Genomic DNA, 16872 nt, shown 5'->3' with positions numbered 1-16872 from the left:
TTCCGGTACTTCCAGGTCGCCGCAGGACGCAACCTGAAAAGATGTAACCTGAAGCAAACGTAACAAGAGGTATGACTTTATATAGATATAGGCTAGGCAAGTTGTCCTGGTGTACACATAGGTAATTAACCCTCTAAGCCACAGTTTTGCATTTGGCTCCATTCCCAGCCAGTATCCAGTATTCTGTACTAGTATCCAGTTGATAGATCTTACAACTGTAGTAAAACAACAACAAAAACAAAGTCCATCCTAAAAGCCTACTCCTGATATACAAAGCCATGCATATTTTACTCCTGATATACAAAGCAATGCATATTTAGGCTCTGGCAGCAGACAGTAATGGTGGAAGTCCAGCAGTGGCTGTGACCTGAAGCACTAGAAACATGTGACCGGACTTCCCAGCGAGTCGGTGAAAAGAGCTATTTTCATTTCCCCACAATGCAAGGCCCGGGAGTCCAGTCACACAGTCTCAAAAGTCACTTCAGTACTGCTTCAGGCCTGCCTAACAAGGCTCCCAAATGTGAGAGCGTCATTGCTCACTGCCGAGAATACTAAGTGTGTCATTAGGACGAGGTGGGCAGAGTGGCACAGCATGTATAGAACAGGGCCCATATGTACTCTTGAGTAGCATCTGTCATGCCGGGATAGCTTGGTTGTCTGTACAATCCTGACAAGTGGTACGGAAGGTTTTGCCACACATTGGGGTATCACAGCAGAGCGTGTGGTTATAATAGCCACCTGCATAGTTTGCTTCAGAAATGCCATTCAAATAGAACTTCAAAATAAAACAGTTTTGAGGGAGCAGAATTTGCCCACCCAAAAATGGCAACTGTGGGTTGATTACTCCTAGCATCAGACAGATTGGCATAGGGTGGCCAATTTACTGTCATTTAAAAAAATATGACTGTAGTTCCAAAGTCATGAGGTACCATTTTCTGGGAGGTTCTTCCCTCTTTGTTTGCCTGTACTGGCAGCTAACAGCTGGAAGTGTCCAAATAAAACACACCAAGTGGGCAGGGAACATGCTGAGTCTGTAGGACGCATACATATTTTTGGTGTGCTTCCCACAGTTCAGTTCACCCCACAAATCCTGGATGTGTGGGAGAAGGTGAGTTGGCCATAGACTCACAAGCCACCTACTCATCCCAGTGCTGTCAGTTTTCTGAGGAAGCAGTTGCATGAGGTAAACTAAACACCCCTGCTGTTCCTTGAAGTAAATTCAAATGAGCCTTGCTAATTTGCTCCAAAGAGTCCGAGTCAAAAGCGAAATGAAAGAGTAGCATTCTGCTGAGATCCCTACATTGCTTCACTAAAGAGGCAAAGATTAAAGGGCAACATTCCCTTTGCCCTCCTGGTAAAACTCTTATTACTAAGGCAAAGGTAATCAATCAAGGAGCAGCTCATGAGCTTTAAATGATTGCTACAGGGGGGCAAGAAGGAATTGTTTCTTCCCCAATAGCTCTGCGCACTTCACTACGCACTGGATGGGACTGTGGTTGGCAAACTGATTGATTGATTATTGAAGTGTTTGGTTGTGCTCACTGCCATCACTCAAAGCATGGCAGGCACTGGTGGGGGGGCACTGAGGGGGCTACCACTTGAGACTGCAGGTGTTTTTTTGTTTTGCATTTTTGAATAATCGAAATGTGTGTGTGTGTGTGTGTGTGTGTGTGTGTGTGTGTGTGTTTAAAGAAATCTTGCTATACTGTAGTGTGAAGTGGGAAAAGCCTGGAATTCAACCATCCCAGGCTATCACTTCATGCTGTGTGATGTATATAGAATCATAGAACCGCAGGCCACATAAAGGTAAGCCATGATGCTTGGTTTATTTGGCCGTACTGTGCATGAGCACTCCCAACTCCTTTCCTCATGTGAGCAGGTGCACAACCCACAAAGGAGCTAGCTTAGTGTTAACTCTGAACCTAGGGTCAAGGGTTTAGTTGGCCATAGCCAGCCTTAAACTAAAACACTAGCCAGCCTTAAACCAAAGTTTCTTGTTGGCTTGCAAGTCAGTTTGTTAGGGAAAAACAAACAAAAAACCTGGGTTCATACATTAGAGCAGCGGTGTCCAGTGTCCATTGGCTGAGCTGGCCCAGCCATTAGGCAGGGTGAGGACGCTGCCTCAGGTGGCAGAAGTGGATCTGTTTGGTTTTTGTTGTACTATATGTTGAAAACATTTCATTAAAAAGTTATGGGACGGGGGGAGAGAGAGAGTCCTTTACTTTGAACTGAGGAGGATACACACAGGAAGGGGACAGTTGGAGCAGGGTGGTCCCTGCATGAAAGGCAGGGTAGAAAGGGTCTCCCAGGGAGAGAGACTGGGGGAAGAAAAAAGCTGAAAAGTAAGGTGAGATGATACAGATTCTATAAAGGGCCTTATAGTTATTCTCTCTCCCTCTCTCCCTTTTTTCTATTTTTTCTTACTTTTTCATTTATTGCTTTTTTATTATTCTTGTTCTGTAGACTAGTCTGTTTTTTATTGTATTTCATGTCAACACACACACACACACACACACACACACAGTCCCTCACCCCAGTGGCATTCTCACAGGCTTCCTGTCTGTCCTGCACCTTTGCTGGTGGCAAAGTGGCAGCACCATTGGTGACAATTTTGGACAAGATTGTGTCAGTTTTAGGCAAGATTTCACCCCAAAGCAGTGCGATTTTGTCTGAAATTAGAGTCGTCCAGCACAGGCAAAGTGTGCAGTGGCAGGTTTGGTGGTGGGAGCAGTGGCTGTAGCAGCAAGGCAGGGTGGCACTTCCCATTTCGCCTCAAGCAGCAGAACGGGACACACTGCTCCTGCCCATTGGGTCTGGTAGGGTGGAAGGCAGGGAGACGAAGAAGGGATGGAGCTAGGGCCAGTGACAGGTAGAGGTTGGCTGAGGGAAGGCTGAGGTTGGTGGGGCATTGCCTTGTTCATTGCAATGGACTACCGTCCCCTGCTAGCACCATTCAGAAGCTCAAGCACAGTATGGCTTTGTGGTAGCAGCCAACTTTGAAAGGACCTCATAGGTTGTCTAGTCCAATGCCTGCTCATTGAAGGAAACCCAGAGCTAGGGAGCTCAATTCAATATGTAGCTTGAATCAACATTAAAAGCTGAGATTGATTCTGTGCTGCGTCTTTTATGGCCAAACAGATGTATTTCTCAATGTTCCTTCCTCCCATTCATTAGCTCCTTCTCTCTCATATTTAGAAGTCACTGCTCATTTCCTGAACATTTTCCATGGCATTGCCTTTGTGCCACATGTGAGTATCATAGGTTACAAACTGTTCCATTAGGTCCATTAATATAATAAAAAAGACTGCCTGATTAATGGCATATATAATCTCCTTAAGCACACACGCGCACACACACTCACTCACACACATGCAGTAAAGTAAACAACTTCTTGTCTAAAGCTTTGCTGATGTGATGGTGCTGTGCTGATCACAGGGGAAACAATTCCCCCTCTTTGAGACTGAACTAAAATTAGGCCCCACCTGCATGATGTTAATAAAGTCTTCCACAGCTGCATCCTACATACAAGTTCTGCAGATTGCTTTTTGGAAAGCTGCGTACATCTTGAAAACAGAGTCATTAAAAAAAAATTAGCCACCTTTTTGCCGAGCGCACCCCTCCCAATGCATTATTAATGATAAATAGAAATTATTATCGTTTTAATCATGCTGACGAGCAATCTCAGAAATAGATCCAGTTAGAACTTTGTGCCTGCATTGCTCTGTATTTAATCACTTCGCCCCCCAAATGTAGGGGGCAATAATAACCCTTAAAAATACAGGACAGGATTATATCTGCACTATTCCTCCCCTGAGCAAAATGATCTCGAGACAGAGAATGAAATCAGGGAGGTATCCAAAAGAGATGAAGTCATAGTATGGGGTGACTTCAATTGCCATCATGTAGATGCAGTAACTGCATCTTCTGGTTATGACAAAGAGGTAAAATTTCTAAACAACAGCTTGTCATGGAACTGACCAGACCCTGGTCTTAATCTTAAGTGGTGAGCAGGACTTAGTGTGATATTTTTGTACCTGGAGTGCTACCAAATTCAAGTGGACAATTTTTTAATGAAATAAATACAATTGCTGAGAGCGTCCAACACAGTCACACTTGACTCAAAACGGATAAAATTCCAAAAACAATGAGAGGACTGTTAGGTTGAAAGTAATGTCAAGTGGGTCAAATCTCTCAAGAGCGTATGGGTATTATTCGAAATCACAATAATAAAAGCTCTGCTATAATGTATATGACAGAGCAGGAAAGGTACCAAAAGGATGTATGTGTGGTTAATGTGCAAAGTCAAGAAAACGGTTAGAAGGAAGTCTTCCTTTGCAAAATGGAAGTCTTATCCAAATTAGGAAAACAAAAAGGAGCACAAACTTTGTCAAAAGAGATGCAAGCAACTAGGGATGCAAAGGGGTGGGTTAGAAGTATTTAAGGACCATAGAACCATAGAAATGTACAAAATTGGGTTGATCCAGAAGGGCATGATTAGAAGGGGACTTTCCTGCTCACTACTCCCCTTGAGCCTCTCTGAAAAGTCTCTCTCAAGGGTTAGGGACCCTGGTAAATGGGATGGGCTGCGGTTCAGAAAGTGCAAGATAAGCAGCACCCATTATTTTGGCACTGGAGGCAGAAAATTCCACAAGTACCTCTTCCCTTCCCTAGCACAGCAGGCATTCAATTAACCAATAAAAAATGTATTCCCAAATCAGCTGTCTGAAGTGGCTACCTCACTCTATCTAATGGTAGGGCCAGTCCAAACACTATTGTTTGTGGTGCATTAGAGTAGAGCATCATAAACAGAAAACAGATGTCTGGGTTGGGGAGCTTATAGACTACATTGTGACAGCGAGAGGCAAACACCAAAGTCTTGTGTCTCCGGAAAGAGTAACAAATTGATTTGGTACATGCAGGTTTCTTCCCTCTTACTCTACAATACAATTGCTAGCATAGATGTCTCAATACTGCACTTTTTCTTGCTTTTGTTGCAACAGGACTAACACAGATACAACAGCGGAGGAAATGGCAAAAGCAGGGAAGGCACAAAAGCGAGAGCCAAAGGTAACAAGGAGATGAATATGGGCAGATGAAGGTCACCTCCAGACTGTCAGCATTTCACAGAAGGAATTCAAGCACATACTAGAAATGTAGATTTGTGCAACTAAAATGGATTCGAACAAGCTGTTGCCCTATCACAATAGATCCACATTTTTTTAGAATTAGGAGAGTGAGGGGAAAATGCATTGTAAAGTGTGGGATGAATGACTGATTAATGGGAAGACATATGAGCACTGCACAAGCAAATCAGGATGAATGTTCATTGCCCTGCAAACAAATCAAAATGAATGTTCACTAAAGGCCAGACCTAGTCCAAGCTTTGCATAAGCTTTGAGCAAGTGAATCAGGATGAATGCTTGATAAACAGGTCATCTGGATCTGGCAGCAAACATCATATGCACTCACGTGCACAAATAGGGGGAAGAGGAATAAGGGGTATTTAAAATCCACCAGCTTTATAATGGAACAGAATGCTGGATTTATAACATGAGAAAGAACTGAAATGTCTGTGTTTGGTCTTCTTCCCCTACCCATGTGTGTTCTCTTAAAGCATTTCCAAAAATTACTTTTCTTTTTTTCATCCCTCTTAGCAAGCCCATTATCATTTAAACATAAAACCTGGACTGAATGGCTATGAGATGGTTAAGTTTGCAAGAATGAGACATAAAGTGCAGAAATATGTGCAGGTCAGGCACTGGACAGCTGGTTGTACTCAAAATTAAATAAATGAGAAAATGTGCTCTCAAAATTAAGTCTCTGTGATTTGCAGTCTCATTAATTATCAGCCTGGCCTAGCTGTAAAGCAATGTAATTGGTATAATTTTGTTGGTTGTTGTTAAAAGGGACTCAAGTTTGACCCCCTGGTTAATGCCATAATTTATTTCCCATTTTAGGATATTATAGCATGTCAGTAATTTAATCAAAGAGGACTACCAACTGGCATAGCTCAAACAAACAGTTTGTTTACTTGTGCTGCCCAATTGCTGCTGTCAATGAAAGAAAGAAAGAAAGAAAGAAAGAAAGAAAGAAAGAAAGAAAGCGCTTAAACTTCAATTCCTAGACAGTGCCTGCCTCTCTCTCTCCATTGCAAGCCATTAAAGACTTGACTGCTTTCTGAGATGGAGCAATTCTAGAGCACAATATCACAAAGGATTCTACACAGCAGCAGGATGGGAGGGGACCCACTTAGATAGGTTTCACTCACTGGTAGTAGCCCAGGGGGAAAGTGCATCCAGCCAGCTGCACGGGCTCACTTCATGGTATAACTTTACACTATTTTCTCTCTAAGTCGCTACTAATCCCCTGGGTTTACATGTTTTTTTGGGCTGCATCAGAGAAAAGCAGTGTGAAATTGCCTGAAAGCCTCCTTATAAATAAGACTTATGATAGAGACTAGGTTGGTTGATGAAAAGGCTGAAAGCAATGCCCCCAGGGATCCCCAAAAACTATTTTACAAGTCTCCCGCTGCGATTTTTGGTCTCTATCTAATGACTGATAACTTAAAGAAATAAAGGAAAGGACAGGGTAGAGGAGGTGGGAGGCCTTTTCTAACTAAGTTAAAGTCTCCATGGCCCACTTTGGTTGAACTGGAAATGATCTACCCAAAAGAAAATACCTTCAGGTTTAGTGTAAATCTACGTGGCCGCTGACTAACACAATACTTTCCCTTTTAAACATGGTGAGACGGCAGGTAATAGTGCTAGGTAGGTGTTTTATAAGTGCTAAGCAGGCAGAAATTTCCTTCTGCTAATGATAGGGAGTGTTGTTGTGCTATTTTGATTATTTGGAGGTCTCAGTGTTAAAAGATGCTTCCCATTTCCTGGACTGAAAAAGGTACTGAACTAAAAATATAAGCCCAACCATCAAACCTGAGTATGCTACTTCTACAGATGTGAAAAGGGTAAACATGCTGGATCAATAATTGCAGATTATGCCAGCCCTCTTGAAGTGTGGCCCTTCCTCCACCCTGTCCTTGTTCTAATGAAGATCTCCCTGTTAACATTAGTGATATGGCATTTCAAACAGTATTCAACACTTGTAAATTGGCTAAATGTCTATTCTGACAAGTTTAAAACACTCATCATTGGATTAAACCTTATTTCTTTTTCCTTCTTCTAATGACATTTATCAGGTCCACTTAAACATCCTGACAAATCTGTTTCCTGCTGAACTGCAACAAATGAGCTATTTATCTTAAGCTTGTTCAGTTCATATTAGCAGGGAAAGGTAGGCATCCGTTCAATACTTCAGATACTATATAAATCAAACAGGACGTGAGCAAGTGCATTTGGATCATATGCTAACATTTGAATTGAAGTGATTTTTGTTGGGAATCTGAGGTGAGATACCCACATAGCAGAAGTTGCCCCCAGTTCCAGTCACCACACAGAGGGAGCTTAAGATCCAAAATAGTTTACTGCTGCAGAATATAAGACTTCAGTAATACAGTACAGGACGTTGAGATATACATACAGCTTGTAGGCTTTGCAGATACAGATACAAGCACAAAGTATCTGTCAGAGCTGTCTTTCCTATTGGGCTTACTGACGCGTTGCACCAGGGCGCTGGCCTCTTGGGGTGTCCCAGCGAGTGGGGGAACTGAGCAGCTTTGCCGGCAGCCTCCCCTTTCCCTGCATGCCCGCCAGCTGTGCCCCATCAACCATATGGCTGGTGGGCATGCAGCTTCCTTCCCAAGCCGCTGTGGGAGGAGAACGATCCCCGCAGAGGCTGGGGAAAAGGTCAACAACTATGGGAAATGGGGGTGGGTGTGGGGTGGGTGCCTGAAGGATCTTTGCACCAGGGCACCGGATATGCTTAAGACGGCCCCGGTATCTGTGTTGCTCCAGCTTCAAGATCTAACACAGACTTGAACTCACTGACTGTGGACTAAGCCCAGACCACTGAGCTGATGTGTCTTAATCACTTATATAGATGACATTGGGCAGTTGCCACAGCAACTGGCTTGATTGATCATGCACTGCCCACTTCCTCCAACAATGTTCACGTTTGGATTTTTGGTGGGTGAAGCCAGAAACACCAAATTATCCAATCACAAGCCCTGTTACTGAAAGGGTGCAATCAACTGGAAACTTTAAGGGTCTAGCCCAAGGGTCAGCAAACATTTTCAGCAGGGGGCGAGTCCACTGTCACTCAGACCTTCTGCGGGGGCCCCCCGGACTATTTTTTTTTTGGGGGGGGATGAATGAATTCCTATGCCCCACAAATAACCCAGAGATGAATTTTAAATAAAAGGACACATTCTACTCATGTAAAAACACGGGCCGGATTTAGAAGGCGATTGGGCCAGATCCAGGCCTTGGGCCTTAGTTTGCCTACCCATGGTCTAGCCAGTGTGAGCACAGGAGAACCACTATCTAGTACCCTGATTATCTTTAGCGTTGAAAAAATATACCGGTATATTCACGAAGGAGAATTTGGGTTCTGCTGGCTCTTGATTTCAGTCCCTCTGATGTGCTTGTTTTCATTAAACACAATTTGCTTCCCTTTGTTATGCTGGAGTGTCTGGAAGGGGTTTTGTTTTATGCCATGTACCTGTCCTCAAAGCTGTGGAGAAGGAGAACAATGGCATAGCCTCTAGCACTTTGTTTATAAGAGGTTTTTTGTTATTGTTGAATAGAAAGGCATTTGCTCTATGCAGTGCAAGTTGCTTTTGACATGCAGATCATGCAAAACTTGCCTATATGTGCCCCTCCCTTTTGAACATTCCACTCATGCCATTGGTACCCTCTTGTAAAGGGGTCTCTATCTTACCATGTGCCATTTGGCACACATTCCTTGGGCGACTGCCAAAGCTGTTATCCCAAACAATCCTTTTGCTCTTTTCCTCTTCTGCCCCAGTCTCCACCATTAGAAACACTCTTCTGTTTACTTTCCCTTGCTGTCAATTAACTGCTATCAGAGTCTCTCCTAATCTCTGCAGGGATTTGCAGGGATCTATTTGAACAGAGAATTAATGGGGGGGGGGGAGTCACACCCTTATTTGGCCATGTATCATGTCCCTTTCTCAGTAAAGAATGATATGGTGCACTTGTTGAGACTTCTGCTGTGTATTCTAGGCAGGTTAAGGTGATGGAGAAAGAGCAAATTGAGTGGAGGAAGGAAGGAGCACAGTAATTAAAGCTATTTCTTTGATATGCCTTTAGCCATTAGAACCTCTAAAGCATGTAAGCACAGGATCTGCATTAGTTACTAATTGTAACTAGCTCTTTCTTAAACCCCCAACCGAGTCCTGCTGCAACTGAAGCAACAAATTGCTTGAAGACGTTTCTCAGCTGGAGTGTAAAGAACCTTAACTGGGCGGTTTGATCTTATCCAGCATTTATTAGCATTAGTGTTGTTGCAAAGGAGTTGAGAAAGCACCCCACAATGGGCAAGCGCTGCCCATTTATTTGTGGTAGTTGTTCACAGATCCTTTCAACAGTATTGTAGTGGTTGGACTCTCTCTCTCTCTCTCTCTCTTCTTAAATACTATTGCAGACTATATTTGGGACTGTTCTGTTGATACAACAGCTTGGAGTACCTCTATACAATGATGATGATGATGTGAATAATATGAATATTATTTTTCCACCTTCGCCGCATCAAGCAGTTGGTCCCTTACCTTTCCCGCCCCGACCTGGCCACAGTGATCCATGCAACGGTCATCTCCAGGCTTGACTACTGTAATTCGCTCTACGCGGGGCTGCCCTTGAAGCTGTCCCAGAAACTCCAGCGGGTGCAGAATGCTGCAGCGAGGCTCCTCACAGGGTCTCTGCCATGGGAGCATATTCACCCAGTGCTTTTCAAGCTGCACTGGCTCCCGGTGGAGTACAGGATCAGATTTAAGGTGCTGCTTTTGACTTTTAAAGCCCTTCACGGTCTAGGACCCTCGTACCTACGGGACCGCCTCTCCCGGTATGCCCCATGGAGAGCCTCAAAGTCCATAAATAGCAACACCCTAGTGGTCCCGGGCCCTAGGGAAGTTAGATTGGCTTCAACCAGAGCCAGGGCCTTTTCAACTCTGGCTCCGGTCTGGTGGAACGCTCTGCCTCATGAGACCAGGGCCCTGCAGGATCTGATTTCTTTCCGCAGGGCCTGTAAGACAGAGTTGTTCCGCCTGGCCTTTGGCTTGGAGCCAATTTGATTCCCTCCCTCTCTTTCTTTTTTATTTTCCTTCTCCTCCTGCGATGAGGCTACATTTTAATATTTTAATGTTTCAATATTTTAATGTTGTATTTTTAATTTTGTTTTTAAGTTGTAATTATTTAACTTGTTTTTATTATTGCTTGTAAGCCGCTCTGAGCCCGGCCTTGGCTGGGGAGGGTGGGGTATAAATAAAAATTATTATTATTATTATTATTATTATTATTATTATTATATACCAATAATTGCCATGGCGGCTTCTAAGCAGTCTACAAGTATAAAGCCAATTGCAAAATCCTATAAATGGGCACAATTAAAATACACAATAAGACAATTTAATCAAAGCATTAAATTAAGCACCTGCAATTAAAATGTACAATAAAACAATCCCATTAAAACAGCATGGCAATTAAAAGAGTTAAAGCAACAATTAAAACAATCAAAGCTGGAGGTTCAGGTTAGGAGATCAGGGGAACGCCAGGCACAAACATTTGTCTTCTCCCAGGCCTTTGGCTAATTAAACAATCTGTGGCTTTTCAAAATGGGGGGGTGTGTGTTTTTGTTTGTTACCATATTATGAATGTTTCTGTTTTTTATATTGTAAACTGCCATGTCATCCTCTGATGAAGGGTGCCATAGAAATTTGATTAAAAAATAATTAAACATTTTTTAAAACAGGTGCGTCATCAAGAGCCAGCAGAATGTTGTTACCAAAGGGGCCTCTTATATTTCAGCAGAGAGAATGTTCTGCGACATAGGTGTTCCCAGTAAAAAAGCCCACCTCTGTGTTAGGATAAGCCGATGTTCATCACGAGGTGTGGGGGCAGATCTATCCTTCTACAAAATGCATCTCTTGGCTGCAGACAGTGGAATGAACTCAGTGCAGACATCTTATGATTTAAAAGTGGGTAGACTTAGTGAAATAAGCCCTTAGTGAAAAAAGCCATGCTTAAGTGGCAAGGCTATCTCAACTGGTAAGGCTGTAAGACAAAACTGCTGCCTGCCATCATATGGCAATAGAATGGGAAGGGGCCATTTTGTCTTTGCCTTTCCATATCAGGAGACATGGTGGTGGCAGCTGTGTTTCCAGACCTCACAATTGAAGCACATGCTTACTGAAAGGATGGTTGCCTGATTATGCCAACAGACTGAAGTTAGGGTGACCATCCACTCAGGGGCCTCCAAAGGTAAGTGCTCCCCACCAAACCAACTGTGTAGTGGTGACTAGTCCTTAGTGAACTGTGCATCTGCTGGTGCAGTCCATAAAACCATGTCTATAACTGCTCTGCGATATGGTGAATATGGGTCTCCACAAATAAACCTGCTGACCCGATTACTCTGTGATTGAGCATGGGGAGAAAGGACAGCTTCGCCAAACAACAAGAACAAAAACCTACCAGACAGGACGTATATAATCCATACACTTTCTGAGTAGCAATTTCAAGTCAGCCATAGATTTAGTTGCAGATGTCCTTCCGCTTGATTCATCATTCCTTGACCTCAGTTTCAGTCTATGACTATCTAATCTCTTTATCACTGCCCAGGCTTTTGCAGCACACCATGGTGATGACAAGAGTGGTGTGGAAGAATATGTTTTGTTTCACAATTCCATTCATTTTCATTATTTAAAATGGCATTCAATTTGTTATCGTTCATTTAAACCCCATGTGTTTCATTACTCACATTTGTTATAATTGTTTTCAAATCTCTCTTTAATATTGTGCTCTTTTACATCACCATCGACCCTCTCCCTCAAACGTCATAATGAATAAAAATGGAACTGAATGGGCCACTGTCCTTCACACCCAGGTCTAATAAATAATGTGCCTGTTTGACTGCACAGGTGCTATGCTGTACCCTTTCAGCACAGCAGTTTTACTGAGCTTGATCCTTCCATATGTGTCCTGTAGGGTTGCCATAGTTCAAGAAGTAAAACTTTGGGAAAGTTGTTTAGCCCCCCCCCCCCCCCCATCACTGGAATCCCAGGAAAATCTGGACTTATGGCAACCCTAGTTTTGCCCTTGGGTAGACTGTGCCATCTGATCAGAACCAGACTTTGCTCCTGCTTCTTCCTTTACTTGCCTCAGGAATCCCTCATATCCTTTAATGCACTCTCCATCACTTCAGACTTTACTGGGGATATAGGAGAAGAAATCCTGTAGGACTTATGGGACAATGATGTTATTCATCCATTGGATGGGCTGTGCTGCCAAACTGGCTCCCGCCAACCCTCTGAAACAAGAATACACTAACCTTCTGTGCTACAAGAAGCTGAGTGCAATGTCATGTTTAACTTCACAATGTTTTGTGCAACCTAAGCTTTCTGAGTAGCTACCGCTATCAAGCAATCACTATTCCCAAAGCTTTTGTTCTCATTAATCACCATGCAGGTGCACAAGCTACAATGCGGCCTTTCATCATAAGGTGCTCAAGAACCTAGAATTGTTAAATGCAAGAGATATATCCATTTAATCTCATTTCAAGAAATAAGGCAGGTGGAGGAGAATTGCATGATATCCACAAAAGAGAAAAGACAAAGCAGTTCAGAGAACAATAGGTAATTATAATAGTAATGATGATAATGATGATGTATTGAAAGAAACTTAAAGAAACGAAGTGCATAACCGAGATGGAGTGCCACAGTTCTCATGTGGATCCTAGCAAGGTGACCTTCAGTTTGAGAGACTGCTTTGGAGAGGCTAGTCTGAGCGGTTTGGTCTGCTTCACAAGAACAGTGGCCAAAACATGGCAGTATGTAGCCAGTATGCTGTTGAATCTTGGTCCTGAAAGGCCATTGGTGCTCCTTCTGCTCAGTAAAAGAGAGCAAGTCCTGTTTCTTTGGCAGCTGTGATGCTGGTGCTTTTGAAGGGACCCTTGTGACATCTGCCCTCAGTGAAGATGGAAGCAGGGCAGCATGACCAAGTCTGGTTTTCAAAATTAAATCTTGCTCATTTCCTGTCTAAAATAACCTGGAAATCAGGGATTCCCTATGTATAAGCAAATAGCATAAGCCTGCAGCAAGGACTCTTGATACTGGGGTTTCCTGTGACAACTTTTTCTCTGAACTAGGTATAAATTACTGTACAGCTGAGACATGATGGAAAACTCTATTTATATGAATAAGCACTCAAAGAGGGATAAAGCTTGATGGTTTCACTATAAGAATGTAAGGCACAGCACTTATATTCTGTCAGAAACACTGTTTCAGGTTTAAACAAGAACATTATGATTCTTCCGTTAAAACTATCTCCTCCTCAATACCTTCATCCTGTCTGTGGAATGCTCTCCTCAGGTAAGTTCGCCTGGCGCCTTCACTATACACCTTTAGGCGCCAGGCAAAAACGTTCCTTTTCAACCAGGCCTTTGCCTGACTCGATTTACATCCTATACCCTGTTTAAAAAAGCTGGCTCTTTTGGAGTTTTTTTTATTGGGTTGTTGGTTTTGTTTTGACTTTATGTATTTTATATTTTATGTGAACCGCCCTGAGACCTTCAGGTATAGGACGGTATAGAAATTAAATAAATAAATAAATATACTACTACTACTACTACTACTAATAATAATAATAATAATAATTCATCCAAGACATTTATAAAGCGGTTGAACAACAACAGGCCCAGGATATAACTCTGAGGTGCTCCACTTGCTCCTTTTTTCCAGGATGATAAGGAACCACCTTAGGAAGTTCTCTTTGGGTTTGATCAGTCAATCAGATGTAGATCCACCTAACAGTTACCTTGTACAGCCCACATTTTACATAAACAAGGAATCAATTAATGATTTAATTCAGTAATTAATGATTAACATCTATCAAATTTCATGTTAGTATTGATAGCTTCTTCATCATCCAGACTCTGATATTTATTCAGTTATTAAACCATTCTTTGAGTGAATGGCAGTATTTGGTCTGTTGCACAAGGAGCAGGGAGATCCAGCCACAAATTTCACCAGGGACCTTGGCCCAGTCTAATCCACCTCACAGGGTTGGTGTGAGAATAGTATGGGAGGAGGATGGTGGATGTTCTGTGAGTAAGGGTGAGATAAAAATGCGCCCTCTCTCTGTCTCTGCCTGCCTGCCTTTGTATATATATACGACACACACACACACTATTCACAATATTCACAGAATCACAGAATTGTATAATTGGAAGGGACCCATTTTATGCACATACAGGTCCAAAGCTCTTCATTTTGATCAAATTTAGTACTCCTATCTTGAATTAAATTAACAAGAAATCCTCTTGGGTCTTTGAATATCAAAATAGCATCCTGTATGAACCCAAAGGAAGATAAGACATTGCAACATCTCTGATAAATGAATATGCGAAAAGGAAGGGTGTGGGATACAGTTGTCAAAGGAAATGAAGCATAAGTAGATGATTTCTTCCCATCAACCCCCCCCAACCCTGTACGAAGGTTGATAAGCAGGAAGCCACCTTTTTGTATTTCACTTCATTTGAAGGTTTACCTTTTCATATAGCTTTTTAAAAGATTTGAGGGTTTATTTGTGGTTGCAATAACACTGCAAGGGAAGCTCTCTGGCAAGGTAGCAGAGCCAAAGCTCTTCAATTAAAAACACAAACACACATGCAACAAAGTGAAAGTAAGAGACACATGGAAACACTTTTCTGCAAATAATCTTGCAATTATCAAATCAAATCAATCCACCGGGATGGTGCAGCTTCACCTTAATTAAACTGAGAAAGATGTTGCTTTCGGAAGAGAAGAATGAGTAAGAAGACGAAGGAAGACAGCTATCATTTCCCCACAATCTTTCATTCACCTTGTCTGTCAGTCTGCCCCAGTCGGCTTAGAGCTCATATCTGCACCTCGAGCTCCACTGCCAAAGGTGGAACCAGGATGAAACCAGCATGCATGTACCCCCACAACTCCCACTGTTTCTTTTTTTGGGTGGGGTGTGTTTTCTTTCTTTTTAAAACTACTCTGTATATTCCATGTCGATTTTGACAACCCATGAGTATATAGGAACCCACTTTGGGGGGTCTTTCTTTCCCTCACTTTTCTTGCTGAGTACATCTATGGAATTCTTATAACTTCTCATGTATGAACACTCCAGTGGTATGGGCATTCCTAGAAGTTTTAAAACTGTAAACCAGTGACACAAACACTTGTGTGATTGTGGCCTAATTTTCTCACAACACTGGAACCTAAGAACACCATCACATTTTGTTTTTAAACCTGCCCCAAAGAATAAAAAGCCAACAGTGTATTGAACGCCAACTAGGTGGCCATCTTGCCTGAACCACAGAGTCTTCTGTGACTGAACCCTGAAGTACAATTAATGGATAGAAAAGCTGGCACCATCCTCACTACATACCCTCCAACATTTCTCTAATGAAAATAGGGACGTACTGTTCCAGAATAGTAGTAGTGGTGGTGGTAGTAGTAGTTATTAAATTTATACCCCACCCATCTAAATGTGTTGCTCCATCCACTCTGGATGGCTTCCAACATATATAAAAACGTAAGAAAACGTTACACATTAAAAACTTCCCTATGCAGAACTTCCTTCAGATGTCTTCTAAAGTTTGTATAGTTAATTATCTTCTTGGCTCGGCAGTCACATAGCTCCATTTCCTCCAACACTCCTCTGATGAAAATAGGGACGTCCTAGGGAAAAGCGGGACATTCCGGGATCAAATCAGAAACCAGGATGGCTTCTATAAATCTGGGGCTGTCCCTGGAGAATAGGGACACTTAGAGGTCTGTCACTACCCTGGTTAGCTGCACTTTTTAGTAGTAGTAGTGGTACTAGTAGTAGCAGTAGTAAATGAAGCTTATCGTTGCATTGAAAGCCCCAACAATTTCTGATAAAAATTCAGGGGAATGCTGGATTGGGTGTGAGCTGGCAAAAGAGGAAGAAAGCGTGGGAGGGACTTAAGAGTCCTGCTAGATCATATCAAAGGCCCATCTGGTTCAGTATCCTCTTCTAACAGCAGCCAACCAGCCTATGAGAAGCCCAGAACCCAGGACCTGAGTGCAGTTGCCCTCTTCCCACCCGCAACTGGAATACAGAAGCATACTACATCCAACAGTGGAAGTAGAACATAGCCATCATGGCCAATGGCCATTGGTATTCCTATTCTCCATGAATTTGTTGAATCCTCTTCTAAAGCTGTCCAGGTTGGCGGCAAACACCACAACTTGTGGGGGCAAATTTTGTCACGCAATGAAGCGGTGTGTTAAGAGGAAGTAGCATATGCTAGACTGCCTTGTGAGGTCACACGGTGCTGCATCTGTGATTCATGAACCACTACAGCTAGTGCTACCCAGACCAGACAGCCAAGTTACCTTTAAATAAAGCAGGCTAACAACGTACACTTTTGGCAGCTGAACTGCAAAGCTCTTCCAACATCTATGAAGGTGGAAAATGAATAAACAATAAATATGTTTCTTCAAGGGAAGCAAAGCAAAATCTGAAACTTGAGTGCCCAGATGTAAAGGGTGGAGAGGGACTTTTACTGGAACTCTCCTGACATCTGAATGTGTGAGTCAAGGGCAGTCACATTTTGACTGAAACTAAGAAACAAAGAGAATAAATTTATCCTGTTGACAAAATATACTGATTCCCCCCCCCCCACCAAACACAACCTGAAAGAGACCACACAAGTTCTTAAACAAAAACCAAAAAAAGGAGGAGGAGA

General features: G+C 42.7%; 1 long non-coding RNA gene across 1 annotated transcript in view; it reads left to right on the top strand.

Annotated features, from left to right (window-relative positions):
• The window catches only part of LOC308478773, a 55000-nt gene extending 49184 nt beyond the window's left edge, over positions 1-5816 (top strand). Inside the window, exons 2-3 of the long non-coding RNA XR_013987251.1 lie at positions 3196-3248; positions 5001-5816. This is a non-coding gene — a long non-coding RNA (uncharacterized lncRNA). The remainder of the gene's footprint in view (positions 1-3195; positions 3249-5000) is intronic.
• The last annotated feature ends 11056 nt before the right edge of the window (positions 5817-16872 follow it).

This window comes from Podarcis pityusensis (genome assembly GCF_964106645.2).
Source record: "Podarcis pityusensis genome assembly, chromosome: 6".
NCBI classification, from domain to species: Eukaryota; Metazoa; Chordata; class Lepidosauria; order Squamata; family Lacertidae; genus Podarcis; species Podarcis pityusensis.
Note: the sequence above shows the minus strand (reverse complement) of the source record. Positions and strands in the feature narration are given on the sequence as shown.